The 12,711-nt window shown below is 37.7% G+C and overlaps 1 protein-coding gene across 2 annotated transcripts in view; it reads left to right on the plus strand.

The window, feature by feature from the left end:
- Positions 1-12,711, plus strand: part of GRM3 (glutamate metabotropic receptor 3) — a 226,931-nt gene that overhangs the window by 173,696 nt on the left and 40,524 nt on the right. The window lies entirely within an intron of this gene.

Here is a 12,711-nt window from a genome sequence, read left to right on the forward strand (position 1 = left end):
ATGTTGAATCACCACACTGTACACCTGAAACTAATATAATGTTATGTCAGTTATACCTCAATTTAAGAAACACGGTCAGATAAAGTTTCAGGAGTGTCTAGAAGGGAGATGAATCACTTCTAACTGAGAACATATGCTGTTTCATAGAGAAGGCATTTAAGCATTAAAAGAGAGGCAAAATTTGTGGGGGGGTAGAAGGGTGGCATTCTAGCAAAGGTGGAAGCTTTCAATAATTAACTGGGCAAATGAAAAAAAGTATAGTGCTTTCCCATTACATCATTAATAATGCTTTTCAACAAATGTTTCTTGAAGTTGACTAAGCATCAAGCACTTTTTGACACACTGTTGAATAAAACAGACAAGGATTCCAACCTCAAGAATATACAGCCTGATGGCTATAATTACCAAGACAAAAAACAACAAATGTTGGAGAGGTTGTGGAGAAAAGGAAATGCTCATACACCACTGGTGAGAATACAAACTGGTGCAACCACTATGGAAAACAGTATGGAGATTTCTCAAAAAACTAAGAGTAGAAATACCATATGATCCAGCTATTGCATTACTGGATATTTATCCAAAGAACTTGAAATCAAGGATCTAAAGAGATTTATGCACCTCTTATGTTAATTGCAATATTATTCACAGTAGCCAAGACGTGGTAGCAACTCAAGTGCCCTTCTACAGATGAATGGATAAAGAAGATGTGGTATATATACAATGGAATACTACTCAGCCATAAAAAGACAAAATTGTCCCATTTGCAACAACATGGATGGACCTTGAGAGTACGATGTTAAGCGAAGTAAGCCAGACAGAGAAAGACAAACACTGCACGATTTCACTCATATGTGGAAGATAAACAAATACATGGATAAAGAGAACAGATTAGTGGTTACCATAGGGGAAGGGGGTTGGGATGTGGGCAAAAGGGATAAAGGGGCACATATGTATGGTGATGGATAAAAATTAGACTACTGGGGGTGAGCACAATGAAGTGTATTCAGGAATTGTTAAACAATAATGTACACCCAAAATAATACAGTGTTATTATTTATAATATTATAGTCCCAATAAAGTTACTTGGAGAAAAAGAAGAATATACAGCCTGGTGACCACTGGAATTTGAGCTTCTGTATTTCAGAGACCATTTCTGAATTAGAGATAAATTTGGGAATCATTGGAATATTTAAACTGACAGGAAATAGATATCATTTAGGGAAAAGATGTAGAGAGGAAAGATAAAAAGGCACAGGACAAACCCTGAGTTACTCCAATATTTAGAAATACAATGAAGGAGAGTGACATCAGCATCATGGCAGAGTGAGCTTCCCCTGTAATCTCTTCCCTCCAACATACAACAAAAAGGACATTCATACTCCAGCAGAGGACATCCAAACAAAACACAGAAAACTTCAGCGAGACCCACGTAGTCATACGATGGGGGTCAGAGAGGCTGGAGCCCCCATTCAGAGGTGGTGGAATGGGTTGAGAGAAAACTTCGCCCTCTTCCCTAAAGACTGCAATCCAGGACCACGGGAGGATCCATGAGAGAAGGAACGGGGGAGAGGATGTTCGTTAGTGGGAACATCAAAGATCCCCAGTGGGCCCTTGCAGCCTAGAAGGAAGCCCTCTACCAGGGCAAAAGCTTTTGTGGGGGGTGATCTTATCAAGCCAACATTCCAAGAGAGTAGATAGTGAGAGAAGAGCGAGAAAACCCTGAGAGCACACAGGAGAAAGTGCCCCTTCCCCACCCACCTAGCCCTGCTAGGATCTTGGCTGAAGGCAGAGGGCTCAGAATACGTGGCTCTTGACCCCCACTCAGTGGCGATAGGTGGTAACTGTGACCAAATAACACCAGGATGAGAAAAAACAGAGCAACTCCCTCTGGCAATGTCAAACATTATATTAGATCTCCAGACCAGAGAGAAAATGACAAGTGCCCAGAAATCAGTCCTGAGGACACAGAAATATGTAATCTAAATGATAAAGCTTTCAAATTAGCTATCATCAAAAAACTCAACTAGTCAAACGAGAATATAGAGAAACAATTCAATGAGTTCAAGAGCTACTTCACAAAAGAGATTGAAACTATAAAGAAGAATCAATCAGAAATATTAGAGATGAAAGACACAATGGAAGAAATAAAATATGGATTCCCTGAACACTTGAGTGGACATCATAGAGGAGGGTATCAGCATAATCAAAGACAGACATGTTGAAATGCTCCAGATAGAGGAGGAGAGAGAACTGAGACTAAAAAGAAATGAAGAAAGTCTCCAAGAAATATCTGACTGAATTAGGAAATGTAACATAAGAATTATAGGATTCCAGAAGGAGAAGAGAAGGAGAATGGAGCAGACAGCTTGTTCAAAGAAATAATAGCAGAGAACTTCCCAAACCTAGGCAAGGAGATGGAAACCCATGTGGAAGAGGCTATCAGATCTCCTAAATATGTCAGTGTAAAAAGATCTACTGCAAGGCATATAGTAGTGAAACTGGCAAAGGTGAATGACAAAGAAAGAACACTAAGGACAGCAAGGCAGAAGAAAATAACCTACAAAGGAACCTCTATCACACTTTCAGCAGATTTCTCTGCAGAAAACATACAGGGTAGGAGAGACTGGAATGACGTATTCAAATCTTTGAAGGACAAAAACTATCAGCCAAGAATACTCTATCCAGCAAAAATATCCTTCAGACATGAGGGAGAAATAAAAACTTTCCCAGACAAACATCAGCTAAGGGACTTCATAGCAACAAGACCCCACACACACACACACACACACACACACACAAGAAATCCTCAAGAAGGCCCTCATACCTGAAGAATAAAAAGCAAGAAAGGGGTTGCAAAGCACGGAGTAAGGAGTTAAATAGGTCAACACAATCAGAGCAGGACAGCAAATATTCAAGTAAAGGATTAAAGACAAATGGAAGGTAAACAGCAAAAACAAAGGTAATCTTATCATTTTAACCACAAACATAACACAAGATGGAATAAGATGTTAGAAAAACAGCTTAGGAGGACAAGAGGAAAGGGACTGGATCAGTTTAGTCTAAAGAAATAAGAGGCCATCAGAAAATGGACTATCTTATCCACAAGATTTTGAATACAAACCTCATGATAACCACTAAACAAAAAAGCAGAACAGAGACACAAATAATAAATAAGGAGAAAACAAAGAAACATAACATAAAAAACTACATAACTCCACTGGTAGACCAAAATACACAGAACAAGAAACAAAGGAAATGCAGGAGAACAAGAAAATGAGTAATAAAATGGTAACATTAAGCCCTCATATATCAATAATCACCTAAATGTTAATGGATTGAATTCTCCAATAAAAAGACACAGAGTGGTGAGATGTATTAAAGAACAAAACCCAACAATATGCTGCCTCCAGGAAACACATCTCAGCTCCAATGACAAACACAGGCTCAGTGTGAAGAGGTGGAAGACGATACTCCAAGCTAATGGCAAACAAAAGAAAGCAGGTGTTGCAATACTTATATCAGACAAGGTAGACTTCAAGACAAGACAGGTAAAGAAGGACAAAGAGGAGCAGTATATAATGATCAAAGGGACATTCCATTAAGAAGAAATAACAAATAAATATCTATGCACCCAACACAGGAGCAACAAAGTACGTAAAGCAACTATTAACAAACCTAAAAGAAGATATTAATAACAACACAATAATAGCAGGGGATGTCAACACTCCACTCACGCCAATGGATAAATCATCCAGACAGAAAATCAACAAGGAAACAGTGGAATTAAATGAAAAGATAGACCAGTTGGACTTAATAGACATATATAGAACACTCTGTCAAAAAAACAACAGAATACACATTCTTCTCAAATGCACATGGAACATTCTCAAGGTTAGACCATATGTTGGGAAACAAGGCAAGCCTCAATAAATGTATGAAGATTGAAATAATAGCAAGCATCTTTTCTCATCACAATACTATAAAGCTAGAAATTAATTACAAGAGAAAAGCTGAGAAAGGGACAACAATGTGGAGACTAAACAATATGCTACTGAACAAGCAATGGATCACTGAAGAAATTAAAGCAGAAATCAAAAAATATCTGGAGACAAATGAAAATGAAATCATACCATACCAACTCATATGGGATGCAGCAAAAGCCATATTAAGAGGCAATTCATCACAATACATGCTCACCTTAACAAACAAGACAATAAGCAATCTCAAACTACACCTAATTGAATTAGAAAAATAACAAACAATGCCCAAAGTCAGCAGAAGGAGAAATAATAAAAATCAGAGCAGAAATAAATGCTATTGAAAGAAAAAAGGCATTAGAAAGGATCAATGAAACAGAGAACTGGTTCTTTGAGAAGATAAATAAAATTGGCAAACCCCTAGCCGGACTCACAAAGAAAAAAAGAGAGAAAGCTCAGATAAATAAAATTAGAAATGAAAGAGGAGTAATAACAATGTATACCACAGAAATACAATGGATTATAAGAGAATACTACGAAAAACTATATGCCAACAAAATGGACAGTCTAGAGGAAATGGATAAATTCTTAGACTGTTACAACCTCCAAAAGCTGAATCAAGAAGAAATAGATAATCTGAATAGACCAATCACAAGTAAAGACATTGAAACTGTAATCAAAAGCATCCCAAAGGATAAAATCCCAGGACCAGACAGCTTCCCTGGGGAATTCTACCTCTTTCAGAGAGGATTTAATACCTACCCTTCTGAAGCTATGCCAAAAAATTAGGCAAGGTGGAATGCTTCCTAAATCATTGTACAAGGCCAACATCACTCTGATACCAAAGCCTGACAAGGATAGCACAAAAAAGGAAAACTACAGGCCAATATCACTGATGAACATAGATGCAAAAGTCCTCAACAAAATATTGACAACCGGAATACAGCAATACACCAAAAAGATCATACATCATGATCAATTGGGATTTATACCAGGGACACAAGGATGGTTCAACATCCACAAATCAATCAATGTGATACACCACATTAACAAAATGAGGAATAAAAACCACATGATCATGTCAATAGATGCAGAGAAAGCATTTGACAAGATCCAACCGCCATTTGTGATAAAAAAAAAACTCTTAACAAAATGGGGATAGAAGGAAATTACCTCAACATAATAAAGGCCATATATGACAAACCCAGAACCAACATCATACTCAATGGGGAAAAACTGAATGCCATCCCTCTAAGAAGAGGAACAAGACAAGGATGCCCACTATCACCACTCTTCTTCAACATAGTACTGGAGGTTTTTGGCCAGAGAAATTAGGCAAGAGAAAGGAATAAAAGGAATCCAAATAGGGAGCAAAAAAGTGAAACTCTCACTGTTTGCAGATGACATGGTCTTATATATAGAAAGCCTAAAGAATACATTGGAAAACTATTAGAAATAATTAACAACTACAGTAAAGTTGTGGGGTGCAAAATGAACTTACAAAAATCAGTTGCATTTCTGTACTCTACTAACAAACTTACAGACAGAGAACTCAGAATACAATTCCATTTATAATCGCAACAAAGAGAATAAAGTACCTAGGAATAAATTTAACTCAGGAGGTGAAGAACTTATACAAAGAAAACTATAAGACATTATTGAAAGAAGTAGATGATGACATAAAGAGATGGATAGAGATTCCATGCACATGGATTGGAAGAACAAACATAGTTAAAATGTCCATACTACCCAAAGCAATCTACAGATTCAATGCAATCCCAGTCAGAATCCCAACGACATTCTTCATGGAACAGAACAAGAAAATCCTAAAATTCATATGGGGCAACCCAAAACCCCAAATTGCTAAAGCCATATTGAGAAAAAAGAACAAAGCTGGAGGCATCACAATCCCTGACTTCAAAATGTACTACAAAGCCATAGTGTTCAAAACAGCATGGTACTGGTACAAAAACAGGCACACGGATCAATGGAACAGAACTGAAAGCCCAGAAATAAAACCCCACATCTACAGATAGGTAATCTTCAGCAAAGGTGCCAAGAACATACAATGGAGAAAAGACAGTCTCTTCAATAAATGGTGTTGGGAAAACAACAGCCACACACAAAAGAATGAAAGTAGACCATTATCTCATGCCATGCACAAAAATAAACTCAAAATGGATCAAAGACTTGAAGATAAGTCCTAAAACCATAAAACTCCTGGAAGATAATAAAGGTAGTATACTCTTTGACATGGAACTTAAAAGGATCTTTTCAAATACCATGTCTTCTCAGACAAGGGAAACAAAAAAAATAAACAAGTGGGAGTTCACCAGACTAATGAGCTTCTGCAAGGCAAAAGAAACGAGGATCAAAACAAGAAGACAACCCACCAATTGGGAGAAAATATTTGCAAATCATATATCCGACAAGGGGTTAACCTCCGTAATATATATGAGGAACTCACACAACTGAACAACAAAAAAAACAAACAGCCCAATCAAAAACTGGGGAGAGGATATGAGCAGACATTTTTCCAAAGAAGATAGACAGATGGCCAATAAACACATGAAAAGATATTCATCATCACTCATCACCAGGGAAATGCAAATCAAAACTATACTAAGATACCACTTTATGCCTGTTTAAATGGCTATAATCACTAAGACTAAAAATAACAAATGTTGGAGAGGATGTGGAGAAAAGGGAACCCTCATACACTGCTGGTGGGAGGGCAAACTGGTGCAGCCACTATGGAAAACAGTATGGAGATTCCTCAAAGAACTACAAATAGAACTACCATATGACCCAGCTATCCCACTGCTGGATATCTACTCAAACAATTTGAAATCAAGAATCCAAAGTAACATATGCCTCCTTATGTTCATTGCAGCACTATTCACAATAGCCAAGACATGGAAACAATCCAAGTGCCCATCGACCAATGATTGGATAAAGAAGATGTGGTATATATATACAATGGAATACTACTCAGCCATAAAAAAGACAAAATCATCCCGTTTGCAACAACATGGATGGACCTTGGGGGAATAATGCTAAGCAAAATAAGCCAGACTGAGAAAGACGAACACCAGATGATTTCACTCATATGTGGAAGATAAACAAACACATGGGCAAAGAAAACAATTCCATGATTACCAGGGGAAGGGGGATGGGGTGGGCACGGGGGGTGAAGGGGAGCACTTATGTGGTGACAAACAAGAAATAGTGTACAACTGAAATTGCACAATGATGTAAACTATTATGAACTCAAATTTTTAAAAAAAAAAAATTTTTTAAATACAATGAAGAAATTCTCAGAGAAAAAAACAGCTGGTATGGTATCAGCAAAACAGAAAGAAAAATATATTCTTTTCTCCAGTTTAGGACAATAGGTAGAGCTCAGAGGACATGAGGCTTGTCAAGGTACAGATCAGATGTAGCTTTAAGCTTCCTCATTAACCAATAATTATCACAATAACTTTAAAATTATGAATACCTTTCTCCAAGGAACTCTAAATGCTTTATGTGACCCTTCTAATGTATCTCCCTATGATTGTTATTAAATTATAAAATGATACATTATTGAAAGTTAAGCAAAAACACCATTACCATCTATTAAGTTTTTAGATTTCCTATGGGGAAATACTCAGTTCTCGCTTTTCGCTTTCAATGAGGTGAATCAAAGAAGGGCTACAATTCCAATCTTATTTGTGAATATGAAATTAACTCCAAATATAGCTCAGTCATTCTTCCCAGTTCCCTTCTGTATAGTGTATTCTGTCATGCTGTCCATCATCTTTTAATGAATGTTATTCAGTGAGCTGTTTGGGGCCTGCTTCTGGTTGCTTTTTATGTTAACTATTACAGAAAATTTGAAGTATAACTTAGGCTGGAGGTCAGGGCAAGGAACAGCAAATATTTCCTGGATTTTCTGAGCCTCATCAGAGTTCAGCTGTCATCTTATTAGGGCTTGGTATTCATTTATCCATTTAGTAAATACTTACTAAGGACCTACTACATTTTAGGCTCTGTATCTACATATTGAGGCTAGAAAGGTGTGTTGAGGCTAGAAGTTAGAATCTATTGGAGAATACACACGAGTAAAGAGGTGATTATAATATGTGTGATAAATCTAACACACTTTGGACGCAATTGACCATTCATTCATTTCCTTACCTATTCCTTTTTTAGGCTTCCATGACTTCTATTCCCTTTCCCAACAGTATTCTTCTATGAATTCCACACCCTCTTTGTCTTTCTCCTTCCTCATCAGCTCTTCTCTCTCAGTCACTTTGGCAGGCTTCTTCTCATGCTGCGTCCAAACTCTAAATGTTGGGACACCCCAAGGCTTTATTCTACCAATTCTTTCTATGTAATTATCTCATCAAGTCCCTAATATTGAACATCATTCATGTAATGATTCACAACGTTTTTCCTTGACCCCTGAACTTTCTACTGGTATCTAGATTTGTATATTTAATGACTTTCCTGACATCTCATCTTAGACATCTAAAACACATCTCAAGTTTAACATATCACATTCAAAGCTCTTTATTTTCACCTCCCTTCCCCAGCCCCACCCCCAAAATAAACCACAACCACTCCTCTACTTGTCATTCTCAGTTTGTGGCACCATCATCCATCTATTTAAGTAAAAATCTATAGTCAATCAAAGAGTGATTCCTTTCATTTCTTCATTGATCCAATAGTTTTTGAGTAGCATGTTGTTTAGTCTCCACATATCTGTGGCTTTTCCAGCTTTCTTCTTGTGGTTGGTTTCTAGTTTCATACCATTGTGGTCAGAAAAGATGCTTGATATGATTTCAATCCTTTTAAATTTATTGAGACTTGTTTTGTTTCCCAACATATAGTCTATCTTTGAGAATGTTCCATGTGCACTCGAGAAGAGTGTGTATTCTGCTGCTGTATGCCTGCAATTTATATAATGTTATGAACCACTGTTACCTCAATAAAATAAATAAATAAATAAATAAGATTGACTCTTCCTCATTCCCAATGTTCAGTTCATGAGTGCCACTTGGAAAGTTATATCCTAAGTCTGATCACTTCTTACCATCTGTACTCCTCTTCCAAGCCATCCATCTTCATGTCTTCCTTCTAACTCTGAAATGACAACTTAGTGGTTTTCCTTGCCTGCATTCTTATGCTCTTAGAGTTTATTCTCCACATAGTAACCAGAGTAACTGTTAGAAATGTAAATCTAATCATAATATCCTCTGACCACTTTTCATTGATGACAGAATAAAATCTAAACACATTTCCAGGGTCCATAAGACGCTGTAGGGTTCAATCCCCTGCCTCCACTCCAACATCATATTTTGTACCACTTTCCCCTTATTCTCTACGCATGAACCACACTGGCTTCCTTTTTGTCCATCAAATACTCCAAGCATATTTCAGTCTTAGAAACTCTGAATTTTCTGATCCGTTGATCTAGAATATTCTTTCTCCAGAGCCTCAAATGACTGGCTCCTTCTTATTTTTAAGCTCAGCTCAAATATTGCTTCCCTAAAGAAGCTTTTCTTGGTCACCCTATCTGAAGAATCCTCCCAATCACCATGACTCTTTATTCTCTGTGCCATTACCTTGTTTTAGCTTTTGTCAGAGCACTTATTTATCACAATTTGAAGTTATATTATTTGTTTATTTGTAGCCCACTAGGATAGTCTTCATGGAGGCAAGGATCATGGGCATGTTGTTCACGCTTTTAGCCTTAGCATCTACTAGGTGATAGATAAATGAATGAATGAATTGAGGTTAGATTCGAATACTATGGTGATACAAAGGAGTGTGACTTATTCTAATTTTAGGGGGTCAGCAAAAAATAATACATGCCTTAAGACATAAATAAGAATTAGTAAAGTAAAGAGAGACCCAGACAAAGTAAATTTACATATGCAAAGAAACAGAGGCAAATAACATGCAACTTTCAGGAAATGGAAAATTGTTCCATACTTTTGGAGCATGGAGCTTAAGAAGATTGGTCTGGGGACAGGAGTGGTGGGGACAAGCGTTGGGGGGAAGGAAAGAATAGGCGGGAGTAGGTAAGCATTTGCTGGGGGGGCGGGTAAAAGGATCACGTTGTCAAAGACATTGAGTCTCCTATTGAGTTAGAACTATTTTTCATGAAGGCAAAAGCCCATTGAAAAGTTTTGATCAAGAGGGTGACCTAGCAAATGTGGGTTTAGGAAGATTGTTCCAGCTGCAGTGTGGAGAATGAACTGGGTGGGGAGGGGGTTCTCAGCTAAAGTCTGGGAAATCATTTACTAGGCTGAAAGATTTCCTTCTCTGGAAGTACATAAACATAGTATTTCTGAGCTGCTTTAGTAAATGGAAAAGAAATGGAACCCACCTCATGGAGTTGCTATTAAAAGTAAGAGAATTAATATGTTGAATCAGGGAAGATGGAGAGAATTTAGAGCCTTCTAAAGTTTCTCACCTCCCACTTCACCCTAATTAAAAAGATGCAATTTTTTTAATTGCTCACAATTAAAACTCATAAATATGGTCTCAAAAGTTATCAATAAATGAGATGCTCAAAGCAATAACACTAAATCTATCCAGAAGACTCTTAAACCACAAAAGCAGCTATCTTGTATGCAGCCTAGAGACAGCAAGGGGATTGGATCTACTGAAGTAGACCATGCACTACACACACACACATACCCTAAGTTTGTCTCCTTAGACGTTATCTCATATTGCAGACCAGGGCATTCCTTCTAGTCTGGATCACTGCTTTCCATGGTGACAGCAGGAAAATGAATTCCTTCTCAAATGACTCATTTATAGAGTCCTCAAATCACACTGTGAAGGTGTTCATTTATTTGGCCTGAAAGACCAGCCGTGCATGGCATTCCTAACCATTCATTCAATGAGCAATTATTGAAATACTTACTGTGTGCCTCTTACTGTGATAAATATTAAGGATGAATAAGACATAGTTTCTGCCTTCAAGACAACTAAGTCCGTATGTGAAAATGACCATGGTAGATAAACTCACTTAGTGCTTAAGGAATCACCCTGAACAAATACGTAAATTAGACTGAGGGATCCAGGAATCAGAGTAGAATAGGATAGACCATAGTTAAAAACACAAGTGCTGGGATCATACAGACTTGGGTTTGGTTCCAAGACTTTCACTTAGTAGTCAAATGACTCAACCTCTTTTACGCTCAGTTCCCTCATCTGTCAGATATCAATAAGGACCCAGCTTATGGGGTTAAATTAAGTGAGATTATGTATGTAAAGTACAAGAGTGGATATATAGCACCATTCAAATAAGTGCATCTGCAGCAGTAATCATAAATACAGCTTATGATTCCTTCCTTACATGACTTTAAAAAGGAACTGTTGAGAAGGTCTCTAATAGATGAGAGCAAGGGTATTTATTATTCAACAAAAGAAGGTGCTTACATGCCAAATGCCTCCATGTCCAGCTGATGCCTGCAGCCTTAGTCACTTCCCAGCGGCACCTAAAATTCCAGAAACTAAATTAGCAACAAAACAATTAGCAGTAAAAGAGGAAAGTCTGATGGAGCAATGCTGCATGATGTGGGTGAACTTCCTGGGCATGCAGATGTACACTGTTGACTGTAAGCTTGTCTTCTGGGCACCAAATCCCTATCTCACTGATCAGACCTCTGATGAGAACTGGGCAAAGAAGCCTTAGGATATCCCCCAGCCATCACACAATACCCCAAAGCATCTGTCTCTTCCACATTGTAAGATGTATCCACTTGTAAAACGTATCCCTGCCGAGTCAGCTCAAACAGCTCCAACTACTCCAGCAGAAAGAATGCTTCACTTTACACAGCAATTATCACGGCCAGAAATGCTCAATGTCGTTTGCTGAATTCATAGGATGAAAATAAAAAAGAAAGTAATAGCTGTCATTGTTTGTATAGCTTTATGCATGTGTGGGAAGCAGTAAATCTAAGGGGAAAAAAAATCATTTTTCACCTTTCCCTTTTAGTCCTGCAACAGAGTTTTTGCAGATTTCTTCCTTCTCAAATCATACATTATCAAGAGAAGCTTTGAAAAAAGGACTTTACATTCATTGCAATTGCTACCTTAAAAATGTTATTCCTTAAGAGAAGCTTTGAAAAAAGGACTTTACATTCATTGCAATTGCTACCTTAAAAATGTTATTCCTTATTTCTTGTGCTTCAAATGAGTTACCGTATAGTGCATTCAAGAAGGGCAGTCATACACCCTGAAGCCAACAAAAGAAATGTTCCTAAGGCAATTTTGAAACTGTTTGAAGAAAAGTATTGAAAACTGACCACTGTTTTCAGCAACAGTCAGAGATGGAGAGGCTGAGTTGAAGCTAATGCCGAGCGGCCTCAGGGTACAAACACATCACAATGGCTATGATCAGCAACCAAAGAATGGACTCACTCAAAGCCACAGTTTCTGCAGTACAATCTCTAAGAGGCATTTGGTCCACAGTGTATAATGTTCTAACCCATGAATGCCGAAATCACAAACCATCTCCACCTCCTTCCAAAGTAGTCTGTCATTGAGTCTGAAGTAGAAAGCACTTACTACAATGATAACAGCAGTTAAAAACAAAACAACAAAGCAAAAAGAAAAAAACCCAAAGCCCAAGCCCTTCCCACTTCTGACTCCATAGAAGGTACTCTGAAATCAAAGTAAAATGCGACTGGAAGGTACATGTGTAGGGACAGTATCTGCCAAATTCTAGGTGAAC

The sequence above is a fragment of the Equus caballus genome, chromosome 4 (assembly GCF_041296265.1).
Source record: "Equus caballus isolate H_3958 breed thoroughbred chromosome 4, TB-T2T, whole genome shotgun sequence".
Taxonomy (NCBI): domain Eukaryota; kingdom Metazoa; phylum Chordata; class Mammalia; order Perissodactyla; family Equidae; genus Equus; species Equus caballus.